The sequence below is a fragment of the Chaetodon trifascialis genome, chromosome 2 (genome assembly GCF_039877785.1).
Source record: "Chaetodon trifascialis isolate fChaTrf1 chromosome 2, fChaTrf1.hap1, whole genome shotgun sequence".
NCBI lineage: Eukaryota > Metazoa > Chordata > Actinopteri > Chaetodontiformes > Chaetodontidae > Chaetodon > Chaetodon trifascialis.
In genome coordinates, this window is record NC_092057.1 from 23,048,566 (window position 1) to 23,055,434 (window position 6,869).

The following is a 6,869-nucleotide window of genomic DNA, read 5'->3' on the forward strand; positions in this document are numbered from 1 at the left end:
CAAACAACTATGGATTGCCATGAAATCTTGTGTATGACATTCCCATTTGGTTTAGAGCTAATTAGCAAACATTAGCATGCCAACACGTTAAACTACACCTATGATCATGGTAACCATTACATGCCTTATGTTAGCATTTGACTCAAAGAGCTATTGTTCAGAATATAAGGACAGCCTCACGGAGCAACAAGCATGTCTGTAGACTCTTGTTCAAATGCAAAAACACATTATGTTGTTGAGTATTGCAACCTTATTGCACATTATAATGTCCTACAGGCTTGTTAAATGAATTTCTTAATTTTTGATGCAATACTTCCCACTTACTCCTTTAGTCAGAGAGTGACAGCAGCTCATAAAGAGCTGAATTGTTAAAAACATTTGTTGGTGCAATTGTTTATTAGAACGCTTTCTTTGTTGACCCGTTTATTGTTTGTCACTTTTTTTCTCTGAGAGCATATATCACAGATTCTTTTATCGCAACAACTTTTGGTTCTCCCTCCCACATGGAGCACTATTAATAATAGCAGAATGAGCTGTCGGCTTCATAAAGGCGAACCTGTTCTCATTGGCGGGGAGGGGGTAAAAATATGCACAATGACGTTCTGCTGAAATTATCTGCGTCCAGGAGGAAATATATGCGAAAGGGTCATTGCAAATTGAACATTAGGTCTACTCAGCTGAGAGATTTTTGCGTCCAGGGAAATTTGTGCTGGTGTTTGGTTGGCCTTGGTCAACATACAAGTCTTAGCCTGGCTTACATAGTCTATTTCACATGTGCAAATTACAGTGGGATTGTGTATTGCATTGCACAGTGTATTGAATGTCGTCCGTTCATCCATTCCATCCTTCTATTCATCAATCATGTCATCCTCCCTTTTTTCACTTCCTGCCTTGGATTTACTGATCTAGCCACATTATCTGGAGATAGGTGACAAATTAAAGGCCCTGGAAACCAGTTTCCTTCACCAGCCTCTCACCATGAGCAATGGATTCCACAGATGACACAACACAAAATATTCTGCAAAGTCAGGGCATTTTTAGTTATTTCACATAAGAAATTCCTCTTTTTCTCTTTGCCCTTTTCACAGGTAAAGTGGGCAGTTCACTGTCAATCAAATCTGATCGAGTCACACGCACACAGTCCCAATGAAGGTGGAAGAAAAAGAGTGCTTCAGTGTCCAACTCTAGATAAATAATAACTTGTTTGGATACGGCATCACATCATTCTTTTGTTGTGGCCTGAACTGCAGATGGAGGGCAGGAAGTGATTGTCTCCATAGGAAGCACTGTAACACGCAGTTGCTCAAATCAATCAAACTAAGAAGCTACAACAAGCTTGTTGTTCATAAGGGTGAAAAATACAAGAAATTGACAGAAAAACACTGGAAAAAATGGCTTGTGACTCTTTGTCTGCGGTTGGGAGGAATAATAGTCTGGTAGTGGTGAAAAGGTTGTAATATTAGCTATTGTTTTAAATTTATAGTGATAGATTTAAAGCAATAACTACAAGCAACATGACTAACACTTGTTAAATTGGCGTTAACAGTTTCACATAAGACAGGTGAACGTAAATAGCGTAACCTGTCTTGTTTCGCGTTGAACCACGTCTTTTGTGGAGTTTCACCTTTGTGAGTGTTTAACATAGCAAACAACTGTGACGTAAACGTCATCATTCAGCACCGTGGCACTGAAAGTTTGTTGATTGGTTAATCCACAGGACAATAAAAGCAGTCATCCCGCAGCACCTCAGTACTGAGATCGTCAACCCGACCGCTAACAAAAAACTTACGCCTCCATACTTTTGTATAACTGAAGTCTGAATGAACAGGTAGTTGGTTACTGCTTCAATAGCAGGCAAAACTTTAATTTCAGTTGCGTTTTCACTTCCTGCCCTCCCCCTGAATATAATGTGTCATCGGCATCATGAGAATGCAAACAACCCTTTACTACTGATGTTTGTTTCCCCCAAACTGTAAACTTGACTGTTGCTTAACTAACCATTAATGTTTAATGTGTAAGAAAAATACTTTTTTTGTTTTCAGTGGATTTAGATTTAGAACCAGCTTTTCAAGGGATTTAAAAAAAAAAAAAAAAGCGTCTTAATAAGGTTTGGTCACTAAAAGCCTCAGAAAGCCCCATGGCCTACATGTCTACTGACAAGATGAACATCATTCATATTTAAATGTAAACTTCTTCCTATGTTGGTGCTGACTGTTGCCATTGAGGTGCTGTTTTGGACTTTCTTTTCTCGCTGAGACAGTAAAAACAGGTGGAGTGCTCCTCTCCTATTACATGCACCATACTGCCTTTGATTCAGGACCATGGACAGCGCCCGAGGCTGTACTTGATCCACAATCACAGGCAACACCGCGGAGCAGCTGCCTTCAGAAGAAGGCACACACACACACACACACACACACACCCTGAGATACTTAACTCTGCCTCTTCCCATATATCTTCTCTGTCTGCCACAGCAGTACTTTATCTCCATCTCATAAATAGAAGCGTGGGGTATGCGTTTCAATCCATTCCTCTTCCATCGTCTATATGCCTCTCAGTCTTTCTGTCTAAATTCCCGACATAACTTGATTTGCGAGTCCATCTCCACCCACCAGAACTCAAGAGGACCCTTTTCTTCACTTTCTCTGTATTCCACTGTTCCTCTCCCATGACTCGTTTTCCCTTACGTACCACAGGGTAATACTGGGAGAAGACTGATCCCTCTGTGTCTGTGCAATCCCCAGCCTTTCTTGCCATTTCCGTGTTTAGGCTAATTCACTTGCACTGGTGTCTCTCTTCCTGTATGAGACCTTATAGGGATCATCTATTACTCTCCCCATTTCAGTAAATCCCTGCATCTCTTTCTCCCTCACTTTCCGTCATTTGGCCTCCCCTATCATATGCTCTAATGGTCTATGCCTGTTGATAACACCTGACGGATAAAGAAGGAAGGAAAATATGCCAGACCCTGACCTCTTTGCTTTCCTCATTTTGTTGCATTAAGTGCTGTCTTCCTTCATCCCAGCTTATCACTCGCTCCGGCGGTCCATACTGTAGGTCCAGAGGGACAGATGTGGTGATGCTGCAAGCTCCTAAGGTGTGTTATATAGGTGTGTGTGTGTGTGTGTTGATGTGTGTGTGAACTACTCAGGTGAGCTCAGGCCATAAATTAACAAATCAGGAAGCAGACGGAGTGGGGAAACAGTTCATCCTGATCCAGTGTTTCTGCTAGAGCATGGTTAACCCTGTGATTTATATGTGTATGTGTGTGTGTGTGTGTGTGTGTGTGTGTGTGTGTGTGTGTGTGTGTGTGTGTGTGTGTCTGATGGGGACGGAGTGGACAGGGATAGCCACGCTGTGTTTGCCGGCGTCACAGCGATGGTTGATGGACTGCTTTGTGATTGGCAGGGATAGTGAGGGGACGGCAGGTCTCCCTCATCTCTCTCCTTCTTCATCTTCTGCTTTAGCACACAGCAAACAACCTATGCCCCTTTGTCAAGATTTTATTTCATCTGGCCTCTGCCCTTACCCTTGCTCTGTTATTGGAACCCCCCCCCCCCCCCCAGCTATGAATCAACTGCATAAACGAGATATCACAGATTTACATGCTCTGACATACATGCTGAATTTCTACAAATCAGGAGAAAAACAAAGCATTTCTCTGAAAGTAGTCTGACCTAATATAGAAAGTTAGGAACAAATTTACAAGCCAGGAAAAAAAAAGAGGGTGGGAAAGTAAAATAAAGAGATGTGTGTGCCAATGAGTGTTTCTACTTTAATCGTGTAAAGAGGAGAAAGAAGCCTGGGAGACAAGAATGAACCAGGACAGAATGAGATGGAGAGATAGAGAGATGTGGGTGGATGTTGGAGAAAAGACAATAGTAACTACATTAGGAGCCCTGTAGCCACAGGCACTGGCAATATTGCATTTCCTGCTGAGAAAAACAACATGAAAACAGGCCCACAAAGGAGAGGGAATTCACAGCTATGCCGATATGGAGCTGCTATTCACCGTTAACACATCAAGACAAACATGCAGCCAAGCACACGCCCACGAGTATGCAACCACATGGCTGCACGTGCAGAGACAGAGACAGACCAACACTCACTGTTTACAAAAACTAAATCTGCACATCCTGTATTTTTAGGATTCCGATAAAAAAGAAAAGTACAGTCGACAGCCACGCTAAGAGAAAGAAAATCAGCTGCGAGATGGATAAAAGCTGACATGAAATTGGTGGTCATGATGAAGTAGATGTAAAAATTGGTCAGAGTGGTTAAAATAAATAGACAACAAACAAACTGTGTTAGCAGTGATGATCATGGGCCCCTGTTATTTAGACCATACGTCATACTGTGCATTCACAGTTCCTCACATGCTCTTTCGGTCATTGTTAATTGTCACTGGCCGTAAAGAGATGCCATCATAACCATAGGCTGTATGAAGTGGATGTAGTCACTGTGATGTCATCCGCTGGTTTATTGACTGGTTTTGAAGCCTCAAGTTTACCATGATGGGGTTACCATCCTGGTTTTTAGTATCTCTTCCATCTTTGTGTTTCCCCTGGGTAGGACTGAATGATCATATAACAACTGCAATACGAGTCACAATTTTAGTGGAAGTATTGTTTTTGCATCAAACAAGCATGCTCCCTTACGTCTGAGGGATGTGATTTGAAGGCTGGGGCATCTCTACAGCACCTCTGTGCTTTATTTATGATGACAGAGACTTGTGGCTCCTGCGTTTGAACGTAGCATTTGGCTAGATTGCAATTTGGATAACATTTTGATTAATCGTACAGCTCTGCCCCTGCGCAGTGTTTCCTTGCAGCAGGGAGACAATAAGAAGAAAAGCATATTTGCTTCAAAAAAGAATAAATTTCCCCTTGATGTGTCAGATTGCTGAATCCCTGTGCTAGCTTCAGCTGAACTTAAGAACATAGTTACATGCTAAATGATGACTGTGGACAGATTTCTCTCTATAGCCATCATGGATACGGGGAACATGTAGGGAGACCAAAACCTGTGTCAGTGTACAAATGGGCATATGAGAGTTGTTTTATGACTTGAATTGGACAAGAAAGAAGAAAGAAAAAATGTTGTGGATGGCCATGCGGCTAGCTTACAAACAAACAGTATCAGGAACACAATGACCAGTATCATGGTGACGCTATGGTTTAAGCGCCCATCATGCAGTTCAAACATTGCTGAATATCAGTCATCGTTACACCCTTACTGTCTTTAGCTTGCAATGTTGAATTCAATTTGCAAAGGGAGGAAGATAAAGTATATCTACATATCTTCTCAACATAATTGTATGTACATGTGAGGCTGGGTGTGCTGTGGAAGCCTGCGTATTTAATTAGCATGACCTTTAACTACTGATTACACCCGTCTGTTTGAATGAGCTGTCTTCTGCCACTGGGGAGGACTGCTTTCATCCATCACAGTGTGAGGGCATGTTTGTGTGTCAGGGAATACATGTGAAAATGCATGTGAGCAGACATCTGTACCCATTTTCTTTTCTTATCACTTCATATTAAATTATTCATAAGGACAGTAAGTGCAAATGACCCATAATATGTTAAGACTCACTTACAAGCAGCACACATGAGCCATGCTCTTCTTCCCACTATAGATTCAGACCCATGGGTACAATGTCTCATTTGTGCGAGAGGTATGTGTGACTGTAGGGTGTTGTGTGACCCAGAGGCACAGCCAGAAACACGGCTGACTGCTCGTAAAGTACAACACAGCTGCAGTAAATTTTAGCCATGAGGATTTGTTTGGAAGATTTTCTTTTCAGGCAGCAGGAAGCACAAAGGGATATCTGACAGCCAGGAGGCACTGCCTTTCATAAATACTGATTTATATAGAACACTGTACACTACATTCCACATTTTCAGTTTCACAAAATATCTGAGAAATAACAGAGAGAGGGATAGATGTGTAAATAGGTGCAGTAGTTACTGTCATTAGGGAAACATAGGCAGGCATCATAAGAAGTGCCACAGAGGTAGTAGAAGTACAGTAATTCAATTCTAACATCTCACAGCTGACAAGGTGCTGCAAGTTCTGGCTTTCAAACCTCCTTCCCCACCACTGGCACAAACCTGCACGCCCACTGTAATTTCAGGCCACTCACTTTCCCTCCTACTTGCATTTTTGCAAACCATTTCCAAAAATGCACATAACATAGATGTGTTTTTATTATTACACTGCTTGCAGTTATTGCTATGGCATCAGATGCAGCAGTCAGGGAAGCTTCATCAGCCACCCAAGAGGTTTCTCCTTATACTACGGCTAAATCAAGTCAGAGGTCCCACTAAAAAAGCCATTGCTAGAGCTGAATGTGCCTTGTGAAGACTGCCTGTAAGCATCTGTTGAGTGGAAGAGTAAAAAAGCTGCGGTCAGCAAATGCCATATGCAAGGTGGAAAGGCGAGGCGTTTCCCTGAGCGGTGAATAGTCAAAGTTTTGTCGGGTAATTTGTCCACACATGCTTCTCGCTCACTGCACATAGGCGAACATGCACGGGGGACATTCAGAGACATGCAGGTGGCTGTTTATTTCATACTTGTATGTGCAACTTTTAGACCTTTTTTTCCTCTGCTTTGAACCCGCCTGCTGAGGACTTGCATCGGCTTGCTTCAGAAGAAGTTTGCTGTATGTGTACCTTTGCAAAAGCCTTCCAGCTTAACATGCTGTGTTACAGGTATGAGCAGGAGCCTGTTCCAGCTGTGAGAGACTGCAGGTCTGAGACTTCCCCTGGCTCCCTTTTGGCTCCCCACACACGAATTGGATGGCATAATTTAGACGTACAGGTCTTGTACACTTTCCAAATGTCACTGGACTGAATGGATCAAACTCT